This window comes from Zonotrichia leucophrys, chromosome 8 (genome assembly GCF_028769735.1).
Source record: "Zonotrichia leucophrys gambelii isolate GWCS_2022_RI chromosome 8, RI_Zleu_2.0, whole genome shotgun sequence".
In the NCBI taxonomy this organism is placed as follows: domain Eukaryota; kingdom Metazoa; phylum Chordata; class Aves; order Passeriformes; family Passerellidae; genus Zonotrichia; species Zonotrichia leucophrys.
This window is the reverse complement of record NC_088178.1, coordinates 20,011,028-20,024,974: the sequence shown is the minus strand read 5'-3', so window position 1 is coordinate 20,024,974 and position 13,947 is coordinate 20,011,028. Positions and strand designations below refer to the sequence as shown.

At 42.1% G+C, this 13,947-nt stretch overlaps 1 protein-coding gene across 17 annotated transcripts in view; it reads right to left on the bottom strand.

The window, feature by feature from the left end:
- Nucleotides 1–13,947, bottom strand: part of PTPRF (protein tyrosine phosphatase receptor type F) — a 374,388-nt gene that overhangs the window by 272,210 nt on the left and 88,231 nt on the right. For all 17 annotated transcript variants that reach the window (XM_064719971.1, XM_064719970.1, XM_064719975.1 and 14 more), the window contains exon 2: nt 13,145–13,225. The gene's annotated coding sequence lies outside the window, so the exon portion shown is untranslated. The remainder of the gene's footprint in view (nt 1–13,144; nt 13,226–13,947) is intronic.

Genomic DNA, 13,947 nt, shown 5'->3' with positions numbered 1-13,947 from the left:
GCTGAGGATGGGAAGTGTCTCACCAGCACCTTTCCTGTGTGCCCAACCTGCCAAAGCACCAGCACACCTGAACCACCCCAGAACCTGAGGAGCACCATCTTCTCCATCAAACCCATCCATAGGCTCTGCTGCTGCTGTTAGGGAGCAAGGAGGGATGAAGGGAGCTAGCACTGCGAGCACAAAGCATCCCTCCAGACAGAGGTCAGCAGCAAACTGGGCATGCAGAAGGACAAGAGCAGCAGGGTTGGCAGGGAGCTCCAGGAGCAGCGAGGCCCTGCCAACCCCAGTGCCCTGCTGGCCTTTTTCATCACTGCCCTGGGTGTAGTGAAAGCACTGCCTTCCACAGACCTCAGGCTGGCAGCACAGCTTTGTGAAACCCATCTAGCACATAAGGTCTGCACTTCCAAAACCTCCAAGCAACTCCCAGCTGCTCCTTTCAAGCCTGCCATGCATCATAGATTTCCTCTGTTTCCCACATAAGAAGGGGGCTGTAGACACACAGCATCAAATGCTGGAGCAGCAAAAAGTTCCTCCTGTACAACTCAAAACAACAGACTAAGAAAGATGGTTTGTCAACAAAGTGACCAGTGTTAAGCCTGACTGCCACAGGAATTTCAGGCACTAAGGAACAATACAAAGAATTAAAATCAATCTTCAAGTATTTCAGAAGTGAACAGTCCAGAGCTTTGCCTCTCTGAGGTTTCTACATTATGAAAGCACACAACCTTAACTAGCAGAGCAAGACAAAGAAGCAAAGCCTACCAAGTATCGCCATAACAAATCTGCAAGAGTCATGGCATGCACTGTAGGCAAAAGGCAGGTTAGGCTGGGGCTTCTCAGTTTTCACTTTGTGATGACCTAAAAAATATGAGAGTTTTTCCTATACAGATAAGACAACAGGCGATTACCTCACTGCTATGAGTAACACTTAATAAAGATTTGATTTGACCTCATTTTCACTGCACTGGAGAAAGGCATCTCAACATCAGCAATAACACAACAGTTAACACCAGCACTCACTGGAATGCTTCTGTATCTGCCAACCCTAAATACCTTACAGTCAGCAAATGGGATGGTTTTATTGTTTTTAAATACACATAGACATGTATTTCTTAATTATACTTTAAACCAAGAGCAAAGGTCGCACATATGCTCTTAGCAAGAGGCAGCAATCCAGTCACTATGTTCTGTAAACAACGCCCATCACTTCAACCATTACCAGGAGACCTTTAGACTTCGGCATCTCTTGGTGCTTTTCATATTGGAAAAACATCATTAAAACAGATTAAAACTGCTATTCCAGTCAGACTGCTTATATAAAGCTTGAAGAAAATGTGTACCTGCAATGCTCTTCTTCAAAACAAATGATAAAATCAACTGTTATTTCAGACTCCTAATCTTGGAAAAATATTCTCTCTAATCAGAGACTACTAAATGCACTCTCTCTTCAATTAAAACTATATATTTACATAATCACAGAACAGTTTCAAGGATGCATTTTTAGGATGGATACACAGAAACCTCATATGTGTTCATACATGCTGAATTAAATAACTTTAATAAGAAAAGAGTGTACATAAAGTACAGTTTTACAATTAACATCTGCTCTATCTCTTTTTTGTAAGATGACATTCAAGCTATATACATGTATCAGAGCCCTTTATCTCACAATGCCATTTTCCCCCAGAGCATTCATGTCTCACTTCAATAAAATATCAGCACGCACGAGCTTGAAAGTGGCTTTACCTGCAGCAGAGACAATTCCCAGACTATCAATTTGTAAAAGCATTGGAAAAGTAGTAAGAATAATATTGACAGATGGGCTCTCCCACACTTTCCTTGCAAAAGGCTCTGCTCTGGAGCCACCATCCCCACAAATTAGTCTTTGGAGAGTTAATAGATAACCATCCATTTCAGTCTTTGAGACTTCAAGAAAGTGGGCAGTGGGATATTTTGGATTCTGGGGTGGGTCTTGTTCTTGTTGTTTCCCCCATCCCTCTTTCCCTAAAGTAAAATAAACTCTGAACCATGCTTTCAGGAAAAGGTAAACTTAGCCATCAGAGCAATTCACTTCTTTCTCTGGAACTTCAGTAACATTCAGGGGTTTTACTCAATATGTAAGATATCCAGAGCTCTGAAGATAAAACCCATGGGCAATGCTCATCCACAATCAGCACCTCAGGTGTTTGCCAAGTCTGGGGACCACACCATCACCAAGCCTACACTTTTGGTTTAAATTACTTTCATCTCATTTGCATTCCCTCTTTATATCTGAAGGAACAGACATAGCTTTAGGTCCTCCTGCAAAAAGTTCCTGCTGTAGCACTACAGAATTAAGGACAAAAGAATACCGACTGAGTTCAACAGGACAGTATCTGTCCTACTTACAATTCTCAGGAGGAAGCCAGGGATGTACTCGGGGAATGGAGCTGTCCACTCCCACCTTATCTGTGGACTGTGGTTTTAACCTTGAGCCTATATTTAAATTGAGGGCTCATATTAAGCAGCAATGGGCACTCCCAACCTCAGGACATCAGTGTCCTCAGCAGCAGAAGGTACAGCACGTCTGCGTTCATTACCAGGTGTGCTTTAATTACTGCTATTACCAGCAGCCAGGGAAGGGCTGCAAGGCAGCTACTCTTCAAAGAGAAAAGGCAGAGCAGGGCAGCAGAGATTACCCCAGCAACTGTAAATACTTTGCCATCTGCAGAGCCACTGGAATTAACTAACAATTTTTAAAATGCTCATTTATTCCCTGGCCACACCATGCACACAGGCACCTATGCTGACCATACTGCTATGGAATCCTCAGCATCTCCACACCTGCCTGATCCATGGGCCACACAAAGTAAATACAAAGAAATGTAAGCAGAAACACACTCATGGGTGGAGCAAAGGCTCGTCTATACATAAAAACAAACACTACTTCAACCAACTGTTATTTTTATCCATATGTAAACAGAATCACATAGAGAAAGTAAATCTTGCTCTTGCTCTAAGGCTACAAGAAGAGTATTATGTAGTATGGAAAAGGGAAGTAAATTTCTTAAGAGCCAAGCTGAAAATCCAAGCCCTGGACAGAAGCTGGGCTGAAGCACACTGGAGTGCAAGACACCCAGCCACAGAAAGGGCTCCTGCAGAGACAATGATTTCCAATCAATTAGGCCATTGTGTAGTGGATACAGCTGCCAGTGTCTGCTCTGATGCCAGGAAGTAGGAGAGGGTTTGGAATCAACACCAGATCTCTAGGCAGTGCTAGGGACTGCACTGAAAATGCACATGGCCTTTTAAAAAAAAAGTACATAAATTTCGGAGAAATCCTACAGTATGGTACCAAGATCAACAAAGTCAGTGGGAAAAGGTCAGGGTGATGCAGCATTTTGGAGAAAAATCCCACTTTAGGCTCCATCCTGGCCGTGGACCAAAAGGCAGTAATGCCAAGTGCAGTGTGCCCGGCCAGGAGATGCAAGAAGACCCTTCCCTGCCCCGAGCATGGGGGCAGCAGGAACCTGCAGCCAGCAGGGGCTGGGGAAGGTGCCATGGCCAGGGCAGCTCCAGGGACATCCAGAGGGTGAGAGCTCCGCTCCTGGACCCTTAAGGGAAGCCTTGCTTTTGCTGCCAAAATTAGCACATGTTAAAAAACTGAGATTCAGAGCCTCTCTCCTGTTTCTCAGCAGGGATCAGGGATTTTTCTCTTCACTGGACATATGACTTGCTCTGATCTGACTCAGCTTTTGGAAGACAGTAAAAAGCCCTGACTTCCAAACAAGTAAGTTTAACAGATCTTCTGTGCTTCAAAGCAGGTGGGTTAAGGTACAAAGAATTATTCATTCTCCATAGTTACTGGCCACTGCCATTCCTTTAACAGCGGGATACCCATCTAACACACACAGACATCAATATACATTAATTTAATCCACATGTCCCTCTGCCCCTGGATAAAAGGCCAACTTTAACCCTATGCTACTGCTGGAAGGACGAGAAAAGCTCTGGAGGAGCAATGGAAAGAACTTGTTTCTCCACCTGGAGGCACCCATAATTAGGAAGTGATGGATGTCGCTAGTAAAAGTGAGTGATGTTTTTCAGGAGATCTCTCATCTGTAACTGCACTGTTTTCAGATAAAATAACCCTTTCTGTCAGGCAGTGTCAGGAATGTCTACAGCCGATCAGTCACTGCTATCCAGAAAAAAATATGACATTTTTGTCATACCATCTGTAGTGTACATTGTATCAGCCCTTCTTCATTGTGTGCCTCATCAGTCAGGGTCTCCACCCTGGCAACATTAATAATTGGTGCTCCTGAGATAAACAGATAAATGGAAATTTTCAAAAGCTTCAATCCCACTGCACGTGTTACAGAACTCCTTTTGAACAAAACACCTTTTACAAGAGCATAAAATCATATTTGCCATCTGGAGCTAATGACTATCAAGTAAAACTCAGGAGGAAGACCTGCTCACCACTCCTGCATGCTGGCCTACAAAGCAGAACCACCACAAGTAATAGCTTGGAAGGAAGTCAACAAGATAAGCAGGATCATTTCCAACTCGGACACCATAAAATTTCACACTGTAGCAACTTCATTTACAAGACTTTGACAAACATTAAACAAGGAGAACAAATATCTAACACAATTAACCGAGATTACACATATGGCCTAAAGTCTCTGTGCCACTGTGCAAGTGCCAGGAGAGACTGTCCCAACAGGGAAAATGGGGCAGCTTTGTAACTATGTGACCCTACAGACTTTCCCAGTATCACAGAAATAAACCCTGGACTGCCACAGCTCTGAACAAAGTGGCCTTGTCAGCTTTACAGCACCGCTTCAAAATCCAAACAAAACCCCATCAACATGATTAAGGAAATGGGACAGATGAGCTACACAGACCCTAAAGTCTTTGGGAATTCTTTATGTGATCCCTGTCAAGCAGCCTGTCAAGTTATGTTTTTAACTGATTAAATCAGAACTTGACAGAAAACTTAAGTGTCAATTTCTCAATATTCTAATAATTGCATAGAATTCTTACTAAGTTTCATGCAACAAATGACCATTCTGATAACAACACACTTTCTTTTCTACAGGTCACCTTACAAAATTAGATGGAGGTTGAGAGTTAACGTTTCATTACCTAAAAAACCATTCTTGATCTTTAAACACAGCCAGTGTGTATTAATATTTAACCACTGCGTGCTAGAGATTACATATCACTATTACAAGCTCATAGCTGTTACTTTTGCAAAACACAAAGAAAAAAATAGATGCTGATGTCACTGATCACATGTTTTCTATTTATTGTGATGGGAAATAATCAGCTTCTCTGATTAGGCACATGTTTATTATAAGGCAACAACTTCCTTCAAGCACCCAATCCAATCCACGTGCTTGACACAAACGTTTCTTAAAGGCTTGAAGGAATTTAAACACCTGTGCCCTAGAAAATAGACTGGTGCTTCTAACAAAGAAAATGCTGAAGCATAGAAGAAATTTAAACATTTGATTACATTGTTTCCTCTTGACACCTGATTGAGAAAACAAACATTTTTACATTATTCAGAGACACTAAGGGAAGCAATCCCAGTAGTATCTGGCCCTTCTGAACCGCTGGTTACCCAGAGAAGCACTACCTGAGACACTATATCATTCAAAAATTTCATCCTCTAAAGATAAGGAGGAAGAAAACAGCTTATTAAAACTCTGAATAAAGCAAGTCGGAAAGGACCTTGGCACGTGCAAATCCATGCTCAAAACAGGAGCAACTCTGAAGTCAGACTGTGCTGCCCAGAGCCTTGCCCAGCTTATTTTTGAATACATTTTAAAATGGAAGCACTATGAGCTCTCTGGACTCTTGTTCAGTGCTCTTTCACACTGAAGCTGAGCTACAGAACTTTCCTTGCTACATCCCACGCACTTTCCCTCTTTTCCTTTCACTGGGCTCCCTCTGGATAACCTGGATACTGCCATCACCCCCCCACCCACCTGCCCAGGGTGGGTGACCATGCTCAGACCCTCTCTCCCCCATGCCTGGGAAGCACTGCTCCCCTGGACCCCACTCACACATCTCCTGTCAGTCCCCAGCCACCCCCAGTCTTCTGCCTGATTCATCTGGTTTTGGCACCTTGCTTGACTTGCCTTCCTCATTCTTGTGACCAGCTTTCCCATAAACTAGGGCCACCTCTTGTCCATCCCTTGGCTGAGATGGCAGCTGACCACCTGGTCTCCTCACGCACAGGCTGAGGGTCAACAACACCCACTTCTCATCCCAGTCCTCAGCCAGGAGCCAGCCCACGTTCCCTGATGCACCATCCTTGCAGCTGGACACAGCACCACAGCTGGGCCTCAGCAGCACCATTACCTTTAATTACAGTCCTGGGCATCCACTGCAGACACAGCCTGTCCTTTCTGCAGCTGTCAGCTTGTGCACAGGTGGCGATCCAGTGCCTGTCCCAAAGCAGTCTTCCTGTGCTGTGCAGCCCTGCCACGTCCTCACCACTTTGTATTTCCTCATTTCAACTCATTAAGTTGTAAGCTGCAGATTTCCACATGCCTTTTCAATCTACCATAGCCATTTAACTGTGAAGCACATGCTTCGCCGTGCTTGAGCACCTCTCAGTCTGGACTTACTTGCAGATTTAGTTAGTATTCCCTTGTCCACAGCAGCAAAGAGAACAGCAAATAAAGCTCAGCCCAAGACAAACATGGGTGTATTCACATGCCTCATGCCATCTCCCTTCTTCCCCTCATTTTCATGGTCAATTATGGGTAAACTACACTTTAAACATGGTCCTTATACAATTATTTGTTTATCATATTATTAGATACATATATTTCCTTATTCCAGAGAAATGGCACAAAGTTTTATCAGAAACTACTGAAGTCAAGCTAACATCACAGGTACTGATATCCCTGAGTCCTTATTTGCTTATCCTCTAGATTTCTAGAAACTGATTAAAAATTTTGTTCCAATTCTCTAAGCACTGCAGTTAGACTAACTAGTCTGTAATTCCCTGGATCTCCCTTTTTCAAACTGAGGTAATGCCATTGCCCTTTTCAGTCCTTCAGGACCTCTCCTAGCCTTCCCAATTTCTAAAAGATAATTGTAAATGGTTCAAAGGTTGCTTGGCTTGTTGCTGATGTACCCTAGGGCAAATTTCATCAGGCTCTGCCTATTTGAATACACCTATCTTATCTCCTTTTTCTGATCTCTCCTTTTTCTACTCTGCACTTTACTCCTATCACCTTGTTTAAATTAATTTAATGTGAAGACACGCTCAAGCAATACAATAACTACACGATATCCATTTAATATTTTATCTTTCAGCTAAAATATTAGTAAAAAAATACCAACTCCACATTATTCATGTACTGTAACTATGGCTTTTTGGAGACACAGAAGAACATTTAGGAAGATTGGTCTGAGCTGGACTGAAGATTGCAAATGGTTTAGAGCAATCCTCAAGCTGGGTGTCTGAAGGGAAAACACTAAGAAATATCAATAAACTCTTTGTCTGTGCAGGGAGATTTAAAGAGAAATTTTAACTGCATTTTAGCAAGGACTCTATCAATTACTAAGTCAGCCTGGTTTGGTTTTATAAGTTAAAAGAAAGAAAAATAATCCAACACTTTCCCAGTAGATAAAACATTTGATAATCAAATGCACAATTTCCTGTTGCTTCCCCAAGTTACCAGCACTGACCACTGCTGGGGTAGTGTACTGAACAGACTGACCACTGGTCCAAGCCAGCACAGCAAGTCCCACTCCTCCATGAACACAGAGAGATATCTGGAAGCACATTCAATTTTGATGCACCCATCCACCTGTTCTAGCCATAATTCACCTTTCATCAGCTGCAAATTACCATCCTCATGGCTGAGACATAGCAAGATATTATGGGATCACTGCTAGTCTGCTTCTATGCAAAGCAAAACAGACAGCCTTAGATCATCCTCTGTGATTTCTGTTTTGTTTTTCAGCAAAATGAACTAGACATGGTTGTGTGCACATTTCAGCTGAAGCACAGTTACTTCTTAAACTGCTTCATTTCCATCCTGAAAGACACATCAAGGCTCTGTTCTGTGATCCCCTAGGCAGAAGATGCAATGTTAATGGAGATTCTGGCTGTCACTTTTAAAAGCAGTTAGTGATTTGAATGCCTCAATTTCTAGTGTACCCAACTTAAAATATTTTACAAGGTCAAATTTTCAAGAAATTGAAAAATTTCTGGACTCAAAAACTGCTGGGCAGAGGTTCCCACCCCACTTGGTGTTTAAATCCAGAATCCATTTTACCTGGTACTTCTACAGAAAATCCTTGTGCAAAACGAAAGCCCTAGTACTAGTCAAAAGAAGGGGGAAAATAATTTTCTTTTGCCAGCTGCGATGAAAATGCAACAAATCCATGCATTCTTCCAGTTACACAAAATACAGCAGCCTACCCTTGAATATGAATCCGTGAGTATTTTCTTCCAGAGTGATACACTGAAAACCTTCTCTCACAAAATACTATAATCAGCTTTCAGTGAAACCTACTTTACTGGACATAATATAAAGCTTGATTTCCAACACTGTCAGGACAGAGAACCCACCCCATATTTCCAAACCATATATTGCTGGTATTTGCTCCTACTGCAAATGCCACCATCAGTAATCCCTGTCTTGCTGCCTGCCTCCCCTGAAAAACAGATTATAATTAGCAGAATTCCTGGATCTCATCCCTGAGTTAATATGAATAAAAACAAGGTACAAACAGAGAGAACAGTCAGAACAGTAAAATACTGGTAGTCTCTGCTGCTGTTCCTTATTCCACTAGTGGAAAAATTCAGACTCTATTTTAGTCAGAGGAGCTTGGTGTCATGCAATTGTTCAGTCACAGCTCAGCAAACCTCATTATTTCAGGTCTCTTTAGAAATCCCGAGTTTTGCCCAGAGCAGGGTGGGATGTGTACCCGCCTGCTGTGCACTGTGCCCCAGGAATGGCACGGCTGGCGCTGGTGCCCAGCACAGCCCTGGGAGCTGGCACAGGCACCGGGAGCCCCTGCACAGTCACAACCCCCTGCTTTTGAATCCATCACCCCGCTGGGCTCTGCTTCAAACCCACAGTTTAACCAATACTGGCGGGTTTCAGCCAAGCCTATGCTGATAGTAGACAGAACGAAACCAAGTTAATTAGAGTTAAATGTAGCCTCAAAGGAGATCTCAGCACCAAAACTCCTTATGCACATTAACTTATATAGCATGTATTTTTAATGAGTTCAGCACTTGTCTCGAGTTTAGGAAACACACACATGGGGTGGCAGCTATTCAAAGCCGTTGCGCCAGAGCGTGAGCAAGTGCTGACTCTGCAAGATGACAAGGTTATGCTGCCAGTTATGGAGATTCTACCTTTATTGCACAACCCTCAGATACCTAAATTTAAATTAAACAGGTGAAGTGACAACACAAAAGCCACCTACCAATATACTCATTGTAAAATACAAAAAGGAAATTAAATAGACCAGAGGGCTAAAGCTCATGTTCAATTTTGCAAATATGGTTAAATCTAGTAACATCCCCAGCATCTCCTGAGCCTTTTTTTCATAAATAAACTTCTGAAAATATGTATCCCTGTAGACAGCTAAAGCAAACACCTTCAAAGCAGAAGGGAATTTTACAAGTGCAAATTTGGAGCTTTAAACCCCACTCTTCCATCTCCACATGCATTCTCCAACACTCATGTGAAGCCAGGTACATGGCCAGTAGTTGTGCCCTTTAGGTTGTAATACATTAAAGCAATCTACTTATTTGTGAGATAAAACAACTTGCAAAGACTGTTAAGTCCAAAAAATACATAGTCATATATAAATAAGGCTGAATTATGCCAACAAATTCTGCCAATGCCCTTTTGAGCCTATCATTTAAGTATAGCCAGAAACCCTGTTCACTGGATTACGATGAAAAGTAAGGGGCAACTCACTGTTTTGCATTAATTATAAGTGTGTTCTGGCCAATATGGCATTAACACACAATTAAACCACTTTGATTAAATCACTACTTTCTGTAGAAATATGTAACCTCTATTACAGAAAATAATCCTTCAATTAGAATATGGTATCGTACCACATTTTCCAAAATGTAAATAAACTAAAGAATAAAACTGTTCTAAGTATTGTAAGAGGACAATGTGACCCAATGACAGCATTTTTACTTTCAAGTCAGAATGAAAAAGACTAATCATGTAGAAGGCTCAGTTTCAACTGCAATTCCAGGGGTAATGCTGCTTGTATAAAAATCCCCCTAACTATGATCACATAGATATTACAGTATCTCCCTAGCAACAGCCAGTTCAAATGAAAAATCTAAACTTTGTTTTTCTTCTTATCTTTTCAGGAATTACTCACTTTAATAAATTCCTTAACTTCACTACTTGAACATTCAAATAAATAGGTATTTTTGTATATCCCTGAAAATGCAACCGTACAACAATTTTGGTTTAAATGAATGACAAAATACTGCTTCAGGACAGAGTGCTGTCTCTAAACTCCTGAAAACTTAATCTGTATTCTGCTAATCTAGGCTACAGTTTATCTTCAGGGGTTCTCCTGTAACATCATTCCTCAATGCTTTGGATTCAGCCTGATTTGATTGAAAAGGCTTCCTTTTCTTTTTTCTCCCATTCATCCACTTTGTTCTCAGGCTCTCTGTCCCCTCTCACCAAATTATTATTAAGGAAATTATTTTAAAAGAAAACCCTACAGATAAACCATGACCTAGAACAGGGAGATTCTGCCCAATTTATGTTCCAGAAAGTTGATTTACCTTAAACGATATTATTGCATGCCATTCAAACTGTACTTTCAGCCACATTTTTATTGACTGAGTCTGTCATCTTTTCTTTCCTAAAACCTAAGTTTACTTTAAGAATGACAGAAGACCTTCTCAGGGTCAGCTGAAAGCATTCATAACTGCACACACCAGGAAAGAAGTGCTATAAAACTGAGAAGCCCTCAAGGACAGCTGTTTTGCTGAGGAGTTGCATGACCAAGCTGCCACCTAGGCTCCCATGTAATGTCCCTTCTCCTGGTTCAGTTCTGTCACCACACAGTGCCCTCCCAGGGGGGTGGCCATCTCCAAACTAAGCTCTAGAATGCTTCCAAACACAATACAAAACAAAATGCAGATGATTAACTAAGAAATGTGAACTTAAGATGACAGATGCTACCATAATTCAGACACTGTCCAGGTCTGCAGCTCGCCAAGCCTGCCCATCTCTGGGAAATGCTCAGCCCTGCTGGCCCTGGCTTCATGCTGACAGCTCCATGGGACAGGTGAGCCTGCAAGGAACTGGTGGGCAAGAGGGAGTCTGACCTGTCTGCACCTCTGCATCCTCAGCACTGTTCATGGCACATCTCTGAGCTAAGGGAGAAGGGGGTCCAGTATTCAAACTCTGCTCTTCAAAGGGCACAGAGCCCAGAGCCTTCCTGCTCGCCTCCTGCCTGCACCCAAATGCAATCACACCAACCAGGACTCACCTCTGAGGAAAACCAAGCATGCCATACACCACAGCAACACACCCTTCCCTGCCCTGCTGCTGTGAAACACAAGGTTTCTGAAAGCAGCCCTCCCATTGCGCTGTCTCCGTGTAACCTCTCAGGCAGCACATGCCAAACCCTGAGCACCATCTCCAACTGCACCTGCCCAGCCCAGCACCAGGTGCTGGCAGGATCTCCTCCACAAGGCTCTGAGCCCAAAGGCCCTGGAGCAGCTTCTCCCCGCCCCAGGACCACATCAGGAGTGCTTTCAAACACACACACACAGACATTCCTACCATTTGTGCTTCCATCTCCACTTAAACAGCAACACCAGCTCTGATGCTGGAGAAATCCTGCTTGTTTCAAGCATCAGCATCTTAGCTAATGAATTTTTGCTACTCTTCTACACTCAACAAATACTAGGCTGAGTGACATATAGGCTAATTGACTGTTAAGGTCACTGGCCAGCTCTTTAATTTTATTTAGTACACTTTGAGACAGTTCATGAGTCATTAGGGCCTTATTCTTGGGGACACAAGGACATGTAATACACACTAATAAAGAGCATAAATGTGATCTAGTACGTGTACTTTACAGATTGTGAAATTAGAAAGATAGCATTAAATATTTCTTTGCAATGTTTGTTATATTTTTAATAACTGATGATTTTAACAAACATAAAAGTATTTGTCAGAGTAGCCTGGTGTATTTCTAATTTGTAACACTGCTGTAACTCTAAGAAAATTCTTTAAGTAGTAAAAGTCACATTTTAAATACCATCTTGAAGAAAAAAAAAAGGCTCAAGGGAGACCAAACTTAAAAAATTCCTTACTTAAAAGGGGGAAAAGAGACATTTTTCAATCTCTTATTCATGATATTTGATTTTACGATCTAAATTGTAATTCAGAGCACACATGTGTCAGGAACTTTGCAATACTTTTGAAAGGGATCAGCATCGCTAATCAGGCACTGAAATCCAATTTCTGGGAGAATCTGGGAGCTCAAACCTGCACATTTTAGCTGGCTTGGAAAGATCTTTGAAAAATAAAGTTAAACAGTAATTATACATAAGTGTGCTTGAGAAACTTTACACCTGTCTTGACATGAATCAGATCTTTGCAAGGATGATGAAATTCTTGGCATTGCTTTAGGTGATTGGGATGGCATTAGCTTAGGCAAGGTAAGAATTCAACAGCCACAAGCCTAGACAGGTAGGATAAAGGAGTTACTGACTCAAAAAGGCACAGCAGCTTATCTGTGGAAGTCTAAACATGCTAATCATTTAACATAAACAGATCTGCTGATATTTATAGAAAGGAATTTCAACTCATAAGTAACAATGTTAAAAAAAGGACACCAGTATCCCTAATCATATTTTCCACAGGTTCTCCCAGCTCCTTGCAGATTATTGCTACTAAAACTCAGACAAGGGAAGGGAAAAGAAAAAAAAAACCAAAGAAGTAAAAAGAGGAAGAAAGAAAAAGAGTGAGAGATAGGTAGATGGGTATGGGACCAGGACAATAATGAACTTGTTGGCAATCAGGGTTTAACTGCTGGCTATGCTACAAGACTCCTGCAACCTTTGTCTCCCTCTGCCTCAGTTCCCAGTCTGTAAAACCAAGCGATAATATTTTCTTACCTCACAGGAACGTTCTCAGAATAAATCCATAAATGCCTGGAAGACACTGAGACACCACTGTGACAGAGGCCATAAAAATACCTAGGGGAAAAGCAAACAACATAAGAATAAGTGTCAGAAGTGACCAAAACTGCAGAGACATTCACAGATTAAAGGTACAGCAAAAATTAAAACTTGGCTTAATGACATGAATTCTTCACCCTGGAGAAGAAGCAGTTCAGTTCAGCACAGATTCCCATACAGCACTTTAAAAACCATGACAGCAAGGGTCAATTCCCCCTTTCTCCTTGCACATGACACAATCATGATAATCCACCACCAGATGCAAGCAGGAAATATGTTTACACATCATTAGCTTAGCCCTCCACGGCAGGTATCACATCCAAGAACCCCAATCACAGCAACAGAGCCCCACATACTGACAGTGCTCTTCCTCAGCCTCCACAGCCAATTCTAACTGCAGAGCTGAGCTCCTCCAGTAGTTAAAAAACTTTCAGCCTAACACTTATTCCTGAACAGCTTTTATCCATTTGTTTTCATGCCAACATTGATCCAGCAGCTTACACAGCTTTTCCCTATCCCTGACATTTATTTCCCCGACAATAAAAAATGAATTACACCACCTCCCTGTCAGGGCTCATTTTCCCACCCAAATCAAGCAAGTTCTTAACACTTCACATGAGCATCTTCTTCCCAACCCCATCCTTGTGGCCCACTGTCACCTTGCAACTGCCCCAACATGTGTTTCTCCAGCATTTTCAGCTGGGAACCCTCTCCATCCCAACCAGTGCTGAGCAGAAGCT